The sequence below is a fragment of the Bicyclus anynana genome, chromosome 19 (genome assembly GCF_947172395.1).
Source record: "Bicyclus anynana chromosome 19, ilBicAnyn1.1, whole genome shotgun sequence".
NCBI classification, from domain to species: Eukaryota; Metazoa; Arthropoda; class Insecta; order Lepidoptera; family Nymphalidae; genus Bicyclus; species Bicyclus anynana.
The window spans coordinates 9,083,327-9,098,134 of NC_069101.1; the positions used below are offsets into that span (position 1 = coordinate 9,083,327).

Consider the following 14,808-nt stretch of genomic DNA (forward strand, 5'->3'; position numbering starts at 1 on the left):
TTCGAAATTAATTCGAAAGTAAATTCGTAGATTTGTATAATCAAAAATAGTTTAAAAAATATTTTCTTTTATTTCCGTCAGGGTACAATGACTGATCCTGGGCTCCATACAATTTTGGACCATCCTTTGTATTTACAAACACCTTTACCGTTTTCTAGTAAATTGATATAACGTAATTATGTTATGGTGAACGTAAAACACACACAGGTGACAGGGAGATGTGATCTCCCCGAAGCTATTTACCGCCGCTTTGGAAGACGTCTTTAAGCTTCTGGACTGGAACGGATTTGGCATCAACATCAATGGTGAGTACATCACTCAACTACGGTTTGCCGACGATGTGGTCATTATGGCAGAGACTCTGGATGACCTTAGTACCATGCTCAACGACCTCAGCAGAGTTTCTCAACGTGTGGGCCTAAAAATGAACATGAGCAAGACGAAGATCATGTCTAATGCTCATGTAACGCTCCACCCAGTTATTGTTGAGGACTCTGCGCTCGAAATTGTAGACGAGTATATATACCTAGGACACACAGTCCAGTTAGGAAGGTCCAATTTCGAGAAAGAGGTAAATCGCCGAATCCAGCTCGGCTGGGCCGCGTTCGGGAAACTCCGCGACATCTTTTCGTCCGAAATTCCTCAGTGCCTGAAGACGAAAGTCTTCGAACAGTGCGTGTTGCCAGTGATGACATACGGATCCGAAACTTGGTCGCTAACTATGGGCCTCATTAGAAGGCTCAAAATCACTCAGCGGGCGATGGAGCGATCTATGCTTGGAGTTTCTCTGCGTGATCGAATCAGAAATGAGGAGATCCGCAGACGAACCAAAGTCACCGACATAGCTCAGCGAGTCGCGAAGCTGAAGTGGCAATGGGCAGGCCACATAGTTCGAAGAGCCGATGGACGTTGGGGTCCCAAGGTGTTGGAATGGCGACCCCGCACCGGAAAGCGCAGTGTTGGTCGACCCCCCACTAGGTGGACAGAGGACATCAAGCGGATTGCAGGAAACCGCTGGATGCTGGCGGCTAGAGATCGTTATGCTTGGAGGTCCATGCAAGAGGCCTATGTCCAGCAGTGGACGTCCATCGGCTGAAAATGATGATGATGATGATGAACGTAAAAGCGATTTCATACTAGCGTTTTATACGCGCGTATGAGCTCGTCTTTGGCACACGCACAACTCGTACAAGCGTTGACGCGCTTATAAGCTCGTATAAGCGGCCGGCGTAAGTTTGTAAGTTTGTTCCTCCTTTAAGCTACGGCTACTCAAGCGATTTGGTTAGATTTTACTCTAGATTAACATACTCTTCTTCTCGGAAAAATCCATGTATCCTGCTGGATTTATAAGGAACTGAATTCCACGCGGATGAAGTCGCGGGCGTCCGCTAGTTTTTAATAATCCTAAATACTGAACCCTTGGTGGGCGAGTGTGACTCGTCCTTGTCTAGTTTATTACATGTTTTGACAAAGTATTTTACATTGCCATAGAGTAGAGAGCCGTGATAGCCCAGTGGATATATAATCCGGTAAGGGGCAGGCACCTCCAACTTTTCAATTGTGTGCATTTTAAGAAATTAAATATCACGTGTCTCAAATGGTGAAGGAAAAACATCGTGAGGAAACTTTCTTAATTCTCTGCGTGTATGAAGTCTGCCAATCCGCATTGGGCCAGCGTGGTGGACTATTGGTCTAACCCCTCTCATTCTGAGAGGAGACTCGAACTCAGCAGTGAGCCGAATATGGGTTGATAATGATGATGAGAGAGTGTGTCAGAAATCAGTGAGCGAAAGACTTAAGTTTGGCTTTCATTAAACTGCAGTGAGCGTAATGCCAAACCAAAATACGGGATTAATATTTCATCAATAACGCTGCATCGAATTGTAATGAAGGAATTCAATTTATTCCGCGAATATCTGGAATACTATTAAACACCAAATAGACTGCGAATTTAAATTTTTGAATTTAATATTTTTGCGAAATTGCTTTTGCTCACGATACACTAAATTTGTATAATTTCCATACATATTTGTCAAATAAAAATAATAGTTGCTATATTATGTTATTTATTCAAATTCAAAATTAATTTATTAACTTAGTTTGCAAGCAATATTGAAACGTCAGCTATGTATATACTATGTAAATTAAAAGTTACGAAGGCTCGAAACGAATCTTGGTCCGAAAAAAGCCCACAACGGACTCAGCCAGGGCTTTTGTTATAACCATTTTACAATAATGACTTAAATCTAAAGCCATACTCGATGTGCACCAAGAAACAAATCTGTACTTATATTCTATAGCTGAAGAGTTTGTTTGTTTGATTGTTTGTTTGTTTGAACGCGCTAATCTCGGGAACTACTGGTCCGATTTGAAAAATTATTTTAGTGTTAGATAGCCCATTTATCGAAGAATGCTATAGACTATATATTGTCTCCGTATTCCTACGGGAACGGGAACCACGCGGCGGAGAAACCGCGCGGCGTCAGCTACTTATAAATAAAGGTAGAAAATGTATGTATACTATATATACTAGCCAACGCGATACAGTTTTTCCTGCGTAGTTCCCGTTTCCGTGAGAATAAAATATAGCCAATGACACACAATTAACGTGGTTTCATAGAGGTAAAAGAATTTTCTATATTATCCCTACAACACCACAAACTTTGCCTCTTTATAATATTAGTATAGAAAACTGACGGCCTTGACGCAGGTATACGCGGTGGATTTACAAGACGGAGGTCCTAGGTTCGATGTCTGGCTTCGATTGCATCATCACTTACCATCAAGTGAGATTGTAGTCAAGGGCTAACTTGTAAAGAATAAAAAAGCGACAATTTCAATGTTATGATGATTAAACGGATTAACCAATCCACCATGCAGACTAAATACGATTACACGTTGGGTTATTAATTAAGTTGCTCGGTGGTGTCAAACCGTCTGAATTGGTAAGTTTTCTTTGTTCAATATTTTCCACTGGAGCGCAGATGTAATTTAATTTGCAGTACAGAGCAAATACCTACGTGTGTACAAAATGTGGAGTAAATTGGAAAAAAAATATTATACCTCGTTGTCGATACGACGTTTTACGATGTTTTAACTGACGGTTTAAAAAGAGGTGGTATAAGTTTGACATTTATGTCTCTGTTATCGAGCCGTGATAGCCCAGTGGATATGACCTCTACCTCCGATTCTGGAGGGGTGAGTTCGAATCTGTTCCGAGGCATGCACTTCCAACTTTTCAGGTGTGCATTTTAAGAAATTAAATATCACTGTGAAGGAAACCTGAGAAAATTTTCTTAATTCTCTTGCGTGTGTGAAGTCTACCAATCCGCATTGGGCCAGCGTGGTTGACTATTGGCCTAATCCCTCTCATTCTGAGAGGAGACTCGAGCTCAACAGTGAGCCGAATATGGGTTGTTAATTATGATTATGATGTTAATGATTAAAAAGAGATGGTATTTTGACATTTACGTCTCTGTAGGTATGTCTGTGTTTTTAAGGTAACATTACCGTTGATTATAAAACTAAACCAACCAATGAAAACTTAATATTTCATAAAAATTACGGCCTCCGTGACGCAGTGGTATGCGCGGTAGATTTCTAATAAGAAGGTCCTGGATTCGATCCCTGGCTGGGCCGATAAAGGTTTTCTTAATTGGTTCAGGTCTAGTAGGTGGGAGGTGGCAGGTAGATTACCATACTACCGGCAAAGACGTACCGCCAAGCTATTTAGTGTTCCGGTACGATGTCGTGTAGAAACCGTAACGAGTGTGGATTTTCATCCTCCTAACAAATTATCCCGCTTCCATCTTAGATTGCATCTTCACTTACCAATCAGGTGAGATTGTAGTCAAAGGCTAACTTGTAAAGAATAAAAAATAGGCTCTTTTCACTTGGTATGGAAAAAAAATTGTTTTGAGTTTTTGCGAAGTGGTACCGTTAGTTTAATTTACGGATTTTAACAATAAAAGACGTAATTGTTCGAGTAAATTAATATTCTTTTAAATTATTAACCTTATATCTCAAACTCAACGTCGTTAGAAGTTTCATTAAAAAACCATTTTCAATTTCAAGTAATTATCTAGGGTTTCACTTTAGCTTTTTATTTTTTGCACTCTAACACAGCTTTTTAATTTACTTTAAGTAAAAGTAAACATTTATTCTAGTTTCAGTATAATATAAAATGAATTTTTGAGAAACTTTGAAAATTATAGGTACTAATACTATGAGTAGCTAGTTATATATTAAAGTGGATAGAGCAATAAATAAAATTACCAAAAAATCAATAGAAATTAAAATCTATACTTATAATAAATCTGTAGAGAGGTCAATTCTGTACATAAAATATATTTCCAAAATATACTGATGCCAAAAACGCAATCAGTAAAATTTTAGTCTGTCTGTCTGTCTGTCTGTCTGTATATTCGTTATAGAAACAAAAACTACTAGACGAATTTTAACGAAACTTGGTACAATTATTCTTTATACTCTTGTACAGGTTATAGTATAATTATTTATTATATATTATATAATATTAAATATTTTCATCACACTACGATTAATAGGAGCAGAGCAGTGAAGGGAAATATTAGGAAAACGGGAGAATTTACTCCATTTTTACAGCGATAAGTACTAGTAAGGGCTGGATTAAAGAGGTCGGACAAAGTAGTAAATAAATAAAAGACTTCATACAAAAGTTCACTCATGTCTACACTATATAAAGTTTGTGGTATTTTAGGGGTATTTTTTAAAAAGAATATTTGCCATATCTTTGAAATATGACCAATATTCCCATTCCCCTCTAACTAGTCGGTAAAGACTGTGCTAGGAGTGGGTACGACAATAGGCCAACGGTGATGAGTCTGATTGAGTCTTTAAAATAGTAGTATAGCTGAAAAATAATTTCAAACCTGCAGTAAAAGTTTAGATTGAATTAGAAAAACTCGATAATGTCGGGAGATTTTTCAGTTCATTACATAATTTAGTGAATTAAGCCACTTCGAAGGGTTGATCGTTGAACTTTGCCTTCGGAAAAAATCCCGAATGAAAACTTTTTCAATTATAAACCGTGGCAAGAGTTAAAAGGTTGAACACCTACAGTTTTGGCGAAATGATTTCTCGTGAAGCCCTGTCGGAAAATTTAAATTGTGCGTTTACAAAAACGTAAAGTTTTACAGTACATGTTATTAATTTTCCAAGTTGATTTTCATTATGAATATTTTTTTTTTAATGAATTTTTATATTTATTTATAAAGTTAGTTAAATTGTAGAGGAGACCGGGGCTAATTGTGACATAAGTTTAAAGTTTGAATAAGTATCTATGATTTTCTTTATACATGAATCTTATATTATGATTATTGTCATAAAGGATGTTGAGTAAACCGTTGTCTTTTTGTTAGTCGGTTTAGTCTATGGTTTTATAACGAAAATCTTTAACCAACACGCAAAGAAGCTTTCGCTTGGCAGTTGGAAGGAACGGGTACAGAAGGCTCTTTAAAACGAAGTCTTTAAGACACTGAAATTTTTCATACTTTTTGCTTAAATGTTATATTTAATTTTTAAAATAATTGTTGTTTACAGGTTACATAAAAACGTTTTATCAAAAATATAATTACCACATTAAACATGATTGTTTTTGAAAAAAAACCACAAAACATGAAAATTGATCTTGTTATTTAAAATACCATTGCAAATAATATGCAATTCCGGTATTTTTTAAATTAAGTCAACTGATAATAATCAGATGAAAAAATTAAATAAACAGTGTTGACAAAAAAATAACGTTTCCCAAGCGTATCTGAATCACAATTAAGTAAACTGCGAACTGGCAGACGCCGATTTAAAAGATAAATTGGTTCAGCGGAATTGAATCTGTTAATCAAGTTGATTAGAGTTCGAGAGTTTCAGTTTAGACTTGGGGGGAGGATTGGTGAACTTGTCTTATCTACTTCACAATTTATTCAATATTTACACCTACTCCTAGATTTTTAATTGAACACTGACTGAAACCTACACGTATACTTTACTAATCCCGCTAATATTACAAACGTGACAGTATGTATGTTTGGTACTTGTCACGCCAAAACTACTGAATCGATTTGGCTGAAATTTGAAATGGTGATAGAATATACTCCTTATAGATAGACTTTTAATCCCGGAAAAATTATGGTTCTTGCGGGGTTTGTAACAAATTTCACACAATCACGGGCATCCACTAGTAATATTATAAACATGTTGTAAGTCTGTATAAATGCTTAGGAATACCTTTTACACAACGTAAAGCACAACTAAACGAATTGTAATTATACTCCTAGTAAAAATTTTACTCTTACTGTGGAGACTTTAGTTAAAATAGCTAGACTATTACTTAATACCGGAAAAATAAAGAGTTCCTGCCGGTATTTATAAGTATACTATTAGGTATAGTAGTTTTATACTAAGTACTAAAAATAATTAATTTACCTAAATTGATTTCAGGCTTGATTATTTAAGTGTTGTTAATTAAAGTTATTTTAAGAACAGTAATGAATAGATAAATAGCCGACTGTGTTAAATAGAATTAATTAATTTCACTTTAGCAGCGTTGGGAATTTCAACAAGTAATTAACTAAATGGATCTTGAAGGTTTTAAATATTTGAGGATTATTTGTGTTAACTGCTTTGTAACAAATCATAAATCAGAAGGTCAATGTCAACACATCTTAAAGGCGAAAGTTTGTGTGTGTATGTTTATTACTCCTTCACGCTAAAAATGCTGATATGACTGATATTTATTATAGAGATAGATTATGGATTAAAACATAGACCATTTATTCCGGATAAATTCATAGTACCATTGTGAAAGGCGGGCGTTCCCTAGTCTAATATATATGAATTTTCCTTATTTTTTTTATTAGGATTTTTTTGGATACTGTAAAATTTAGTTATAATAACAATAGGTTATTAAATTTTCTAATTAAGAAACCTAAAATACAAGTTTTCCAAACTTAATTCAGGGTCCTCAGCAACATGGTAAAAGTTTTATTTTTACAATAATTTTCATTTCATTTCAATTAAAAACAACCTTAAATTAAAATAGCTGTCTATTTCACTTTTACACTTTCGCTTGGCTAAGACAAATAATTTTTCAAGTAATTACTCGGTTTCATAATCAGATTTCATAGGCCAGATTCAGAGCTTTATAAGCTTTCTGAGCCTTATAATAAGGGTATGCATAAGGTAATTTTCCCGGGGTTCCATTGACAGGGCAAATGGTGGAAACATTTTAAATAACCCTTAATAATGCTTACCTCAGTGCAAGTCGGGGTAATCTTTGTATCTTCGTTATAAGCCGGCGGCGGAAGGATAATCCGTACAGTGATGAGACGTAATTACTTTTCTGAAATTTCACTTTTTATTAAATTTTGCTTTCCGTATTATTAAGATTTATATACTAAAGGAAAAGATTGGTGAAGTTTAATAAACTTCTATCATTAGATGATTGTATGTCAGAAAAAATAACCATAATATAATCACTAGCTTATTTTTAAAATAACCAAATTTTGAAAAGTTTTTGGTTTCCGTAACATGGGTTTACCGTATTGTATTAAAAATAAAAAAATAGTAAAATAGGTCGAATAAACTTATAATATTATAAAGGATTAGGAAAAGTTAACTATACATTACCAGCCCAAAGTAGTTAAAAGTAAATGTTTTTACTTTTAAGTCAAATATGAACTTTTTATTCTTTTTAACGTATATTATTCTAGTAACCTATACCATTATTATCCTATTTTTTTAATATGTATTTTTATGACCCCGTGCCAGATGATATATAATTGTAGTAATTTTACCACAACTAGCTCCAACCAGTGGCGTGCATACCATAGATGCAAAAATGCCCTGCCTACCCTGAGAACTCGTTACGAACCTGTATTGTGATAGAAATTTTCTATTTTGCACCTATAGTGCATACCCTAGTTAAAAATCCTGTGCACGCCACTGGCTCCAACTCATATCGGTGACTTGAATATAAAACGATATTGTCCATTAAAATCACAGTAACGGTAGCAATGGGAACAGGGCAGGCAATGGAACGCGAATTTCGGACTGTAATTTTAATTGGGCACTTGAATCTCTAAAAAGGTGCTTTGATGAATTTGAAAGCGGAGTACTCGACACGGTTTTACGCTTTGAAGAGTACTAAGTCTGTTTTTGAAGTATCTCTGCTTTATTGTATCTCATAATTGCAATACAGAATTAAAAATTTCAAGTTTATAACAAGAAAAAGTAGGCAAGTTTTTGGATGCATGGCCGATATTCCCCTTTCTCCTCCAATTAACCGAAAACCATATTTTTATTTTTTAACCAGTAGTTGATCAGGCGGGAATCGAATCCATGGCTTCTTGGATTTGAATAGGGCTACTAACATGAAGCTATTTCTTAATTTCGACAACTTATTAAATAAAAATAACTTTATTGAAAAACTCCAACTAACATAATTTAGTCACAAATAAGTTGTATCAGAAATTCTTTACATCATAATTTCTACTTTTAATTTTTTTAAGGAAAAGTGGTATTCTTATAAAAAAAAACTCATTAAAAATTAATTGAAAACAATCACATAAGATCATTACTACATTACAGACAACTTTTAAAATTTATAAATCTATGCCATTTAAAGACAAAGAAAGCATTTTAGATTATAATCCCAATGACAATTTGAATATTTACTACAAAACGACTAAAAAACTTCGAGATAACAATGACTGTAAAATAATTATGTACACACGGCGTAACTTACGAAGTCGTAGCTGAAAATTAATAGCATATCCTAAATGTGATAATACATCCTATCAACCAGCATTGAATAGTAAATAAGGTAATGTAAAACCCGAAGGCGCAATCTGGTCATAAAACATTATCGCATTCGTAAAGGATAATGCTCATAAATATGTCATAAACATTCGAACAGCCTCATATCTGTTCCTCAAAGAGAATATACCGGATGGAGTAGTAAAAGGCACTTTAGGTAAATCCGCGAGAGATAAAACCTTAAGTTGTATTGGAAAACTTGAAAACAATATAAACTACTATCGTTCGAAGTGACAAGTTTCTCAAGTTACCTAATAAGTAGTTTTAATATAAAATAATTAAACTTTAAAATGCCAGTTATGTCGCTGTGGAACATTTCATTACCATAAAAAACTTCCCTCTAATGCCTTCAGTCATCAAAAAGACAATAAAAATTAAAATTAACTATTTTATATTAGTTACATTTATGTCAGACTAGCGGACGCCCGCGACTTCGTCCACGTGGATTTCAGTTTTTGACAACTCCCGCGGGAATCATGGATTTTTCCGGGATGAAAAGTAGACTATGTGTTAATCCAAAGTAAAATCTATTTCCATTCCAAATTTTAGCCAAATCGCTTCAGTAGCCGCAGCGTAAAAGAGGAACAAACATACTTACACACTTACACACAAAATTCCGCTATTAGTGGGATATTAGTGTGATTTTTTTTGCACTACTAATTTTCCAGATTCCTGGTCTGGTTATGGAATGTAAACACCAAAAGTTAAGAGTGCCCTTAAAGTATTTATTTTTCTTGTACATAATTATGTAAAATAAAACAAAACACAACAGCTTCAATTATTGTCTTCCTGCTAATGAATAATCTTCGAAACTATATTATTTTATGCACTTTTCACTAGTTCCAGTGGATATGACCTTTGACTTCGATTCGGAGGATGTAGATTCGAATCCGGTTCAGGGCATACACCTTCAACTTTTTAGTTATTTTCATTCTATGAAATTAAATATCACTAGTGTAGAAACCTGCTTATCTGAGAATTTTCTTAATTGTCTACGAGTGTGAAGTCTGCCAATCCGCATTGGGTCAGCGTGGGTGACTAAGTCTCTCATTCTGAGAGGAGACTCGTGCCCCATAGTGACCTGAATATGGGTTGATATTGTTTTTCACTAGTTGGTTAATATTAGCTGTAATGGCTGTAAAACATTTAAGCTAATATAAACCAACCGGTTTTCTGGTGAATGAATGAAATTTTTAACCTTTGATTCATTAAACGTACAGAAAAGTTTTGGTTAGTTTCGAAGCCTCAATAGCTCAGTGGCAAAGGGGCTGGACTCATCCCTAAGAGATGGTGGTTCGATCCCCGTTGGACTATTGTCGTACTAACACAATTTTATCCGACTAATTGGAGGGGAAAAGGAATATTGGTTGTAATGTACACGCACACACTAGTGATTTACTTAATTACTAATTTGTTCACTCAATTAATTACTTTCACTTAATTGTGTACTTAGTACTGTATTGCTATCGCTGTAATACTGGACTGAGCCCGACTATCTCGAGAGGCTTGTATTTATAGACTAGTCAATGCAATAGTTGGTATATTGACATCGTGTTCGTCACCTGTCACAGACTGTATCCGGCTGTCAGAATATTGACTTCCGGTAACAATATTGAATTCTTTCATGTCAACAGTCTGTAGGCTGTTGACATGTAGTCCTATATACTACATTGGTCATATTTACAAGATTTCTTTATTTATTTTTTAATCAATATTTGGATCTTTATGAATATTGAGTTAGGTATTAATTTCGATACCCTTTCGATCAAATTACGAGAATTGGATCGAATTCGATGTTCATTGTTTCAAAGTTATTTTTCAGTTCAGCAAAGATTTGTATAATTTGTTGATTACTTTACAAAAGTTAGGTCGTTCACGATCGGAGATAGAATATAAAATGGAAAAAGTTTAGTGACTTTAATTGGGACTTATATTTTTTATAAACCATTTTCACAGATTTCTGCACCACTGGGTGCTTGATTTCCTTATCCGTCTTTTAGTCCACGAACAAGCTATTAATGACTACACTGTTTGAACGTTGTATATGTGATATTCATGGAGAGTCGGACAAAACTATGAATGAGCGACCCGTGATGTTGGGGCTTTCTGTTATTTATTCTGCAAACATAGGCTATTTTTTAATTACTTATTAGACTACTAGCAGACGTCTGCAAGTTGCAAGTTGCAGGCGTAATAACCCTCCTTAATCCGGCCCTGCCGCATTATCCATCCTTGCCGGCCGTCTACTAACTATAAACTGCCTCACTGCCTTTCATCGTTATGTGCATTTTAAGAAATTAATTAACACGTGTCTCAAACGGTGAAGGTAAAACATCGTGAGAAAACCAGGTTTCCTCAGGTATGCATATAATGAGAATTTTCTTAGTTCTCTACGAGTGAGAAGTCTGCCAATCCGCATTGGGCCAGCGTGGTGTACAATTGGCCTAAGCCCTCTCACTCTAAGAGGTGACTCGTGCTCAACAGTGAGCCGAAAATGGGTTTCTAAGGACGATCAGGCGCTATTGCAAGCAAACACTAGTTATTTGGCACCTTCTTTGTATAGTTGGCTGATTCACATCCTTTCATGTAGTACTTACTCATGTGAATAAAAACTCATGACTTTGAATGTGCATCTCATTATTTTATTTAGTAAAGTTTTTGTTTGTTAGTTCTCTGAGCTGAAACGCTTTAATTAATAAAACTTGATAATTGCAGACTCTAGACTAAGGAACTTTGCGGTAAAAGGACATTGCAAGCTGTAGTTGCCTAGTTGATACTTTTACCTGAGCTAAATAATATTTTTAACTAGCGGACGCCCGCGACTTCGTTCGCGTGGTATTTATTTTTTCACAAATCCCTCGGGAACCATGGATTTTTCCGGGATAAAAAGTAGCCCACGTGTTAATCCAGAGTAAAACCTATATCCATTCCAAATTTCAGACAAATCACTTCAGTAGTAGCGGCGTTAAATAGTAACAAACATCTAAACATCCATACAAACTTTCGCGTTTATAATATTAGTAGGGATAAGAATACTGCTAAACTAAGTTACTACTAGTACCTATAATACTAATACATATAATATTTATCGACACCAATAAATGTGATTAGATGTCTGTCCCTTTAGGGCAATGTCGATGTGCGCACGCGATTAATCAGTCAACATTTTATTTCTGTGATGGCTGTATTTAAACGGCCTCTTTATAATACTAGTTGTATTGGCAAACCTCCGGCTTCCATGCCCGTGGATCAGGGACCCATCAACTGATCAGAGTAGGCAGCCGGGCATTCGTAATACGGCGCTACACCACGAAACGAAAGTCTTCAAAGAATTGGTTAGATAGGCAATGTATACTTACGGTCAAAGTGTCGCGAGTGGACCAGGGTTGGTTGGCCCCAGCTGACGGACGAGCAAGTGTGTAATGTGTCTAGAGTAGGTCGAGAATTGTGTATTATAATGTGTTTACCAGTCTGCAGGCTACAGCGATCCTCTGCCACCTACTATCACAACCACATTTTTATCGTCCACTACATTCTCATCTCATATACATTCTCACTCACATTTTTGGATCATGGCATTGATATGAGATTATACATCAAAGTTCCATCATATCTCAAAAATCGCAGACCTTCCACCATTAATTTCCTGTATAAAGGTTCCTTCTTAGGCGTTTAATTAAACCTCTTTGTAAGGCTTGTTTGAAAGATGCGGGCCATCTGAGACATAATTAACGAATAATTTATTGGATGGCGGAATACCTTCGTCCTTTCTTAGTTGAATATCCACCTACACAGGTATGAAAATTGGGCTCATAAATTCTATTTCTCGTTTCGCGAGACTTTCAGTAAAATAGAAACGTCAAGGGCTGGCTTCACCACCTGACACGGGTTGGGTAGTTTAAACGTAAGTTTCATCACTATCCTGTTTTATTTATTGCAATAAACATATAAAACATACAAAATCTTAGATTTTTCATGTCAAATAGTAAAAACTTGCGAATATGTTAAACACACTTAACAGAAAGTGGGATTGTAAACGTACCTACATAGTTTTTAGTCAGTCTTCATTCTATTACGCGTAAGCCAATCTAAATTTTTCTCTCAAAATCAAAATTGATTTTCATTAATTCCCTCAATAGCTCAACACTAAAGCGGACGACTCATCATCGAGGGGTGGTGGTTCGATCCCCGCTCCGTTGGAGTATTGTCGTAGCCACCCCTAATACAGTATTTCCCGACTAGTTGGACATGTTGGAAGACAATATAAGTATAAGTAACTAGCTGACGCCGCGCGGTTTCATCCGCGTGGTTCCCGTTCCCGTAGGAATACGGGAATAATATATAGCCTATAGCCTATAGCCTTCCTCGAGAATTTCCTTGCGAATTATCTTATATAATTATGGCTATCTAACACTGAAAGAATTTTTCAAATCGGACCAGTAGTTCCTGAGATTAGCGCGTTCAAACAATCAAACAAACAAACTCTTCAGGTTTATAATGTTAGTATAGATAAGAGTTAAAAAATATGGCAAATGCCCTGCCATATTTTTTATATGCCAATTTGCTAAAAATGTGAAAATTTTAATATTCCTATTAAGTACTAGGTAAATGTTTTATTAAAAAATTTCAAATACTCTTGATCTTCCAATTTCATTAGAGAGAAAAAAGAAATTCAAATAACAAACTTTTTGCCGTCTCACGTACAATTTTTCGTAAAGTACCATCGACGCAAGGAAATTCTGTGCAAAATTTCATTTTCAGTACCTACTAGTACGTAATTTTATGATATTACGCTTATAACTGAAACTTTACTTTCTAGTGTCTGCTTGTTGTGGGCATTTAGTACAGACCTCTGCCTTCGATTCGGAGGGCGTAGGTTCGAATCCGGAGACATGCACCTCAACTGTTCAGTAATGTGCATTTTAAGAAATTAAATAACGCATGTCTTTAACGGTGAAGGAAATCTTGAAAACATCTGCATACCTGAGAATTTTCTTAATTTTTTACGTGTGTGAAGTCTGCCAAACCGCATTTTTCCAGCGTGGTGGACTTAACACCTCTCATTCTAAGAGAAGACTGGTGCTTTTAGAATGAGAGGTGGTGGTGGTGAAAATGTTTACATTGACACATTGCAAATAGGCTATGTAAATGGGTTAGTTAAATAGCGGCTGGATAGTATTAAATGATTATTTTTTATACAATTTATTTAATCTACTTCCCTCGTACACTATTTAAAAGAATATACCCAATAGAATTGAAAACGCTAAGGCAAAGATTGCCTGCTTTCACACTATGGGGTTGTCAGTTATAAATAGTTGAGTAATTTATTTATATAAGTACTCTCATCAGTTATTTTGTCATCTATTGTGTCAAATGAAAGCTTATTTTGTACAATTTAACTTAACTATACCCTTGATCTAAGTCATGGTTTCCTACAATTTATATGAAAAATGTGTCTAGTCGCAATTTAACTGGGCAACCTATTTGCAATATGTCACTGTGTATATTATCTGTCATTTATTATCACTAATAAATAATTAACACATGAAGGTATATATTTCTAATGCCGGATATTATTGTACAAGAATCACAATTACGTTACTAAAACTAAAACTACATACTTGTAGTTTTAGTTTTAGTTTTAGTAAAAACAATAATATTAAGAAAATTGCATAAATTAGATAAATATTATGATTACGTAATGAGTATTGTTAGTATTATATCTATTTAAATATATATTGCAAATATCTGTCGTAAATGTATTTTTAGGAACAAGTTGGGTAATTTAATTAAATTTACGACATACATATAATTTATTTACACACACATGTACTTTGTAATAAGAATTTAAACAAAATCATAGGTCTAAGTCGTTAATAATTTTAGCTGAGTATTACAACAAATTATAACAAATTCTCAAAATGGACAGAGTTTTCACCTAACTTGTTATCGCTA

The 14,808-nt window shown here is 35.0% G+C and overlaps 1 protein-coding gene across 6 annotated transcripts in view; it reads left to right on the forward strand.

The window, feature by feature from the left end:
- LOC112045005 (uncharacterized) overlaps positions 1–14,808 on the forward strand; it is a 223,345-nt gene that overhangs the window by 91,015 nt on the left and 117,522 nt on the right. The window lies entirely within an intron of this gene.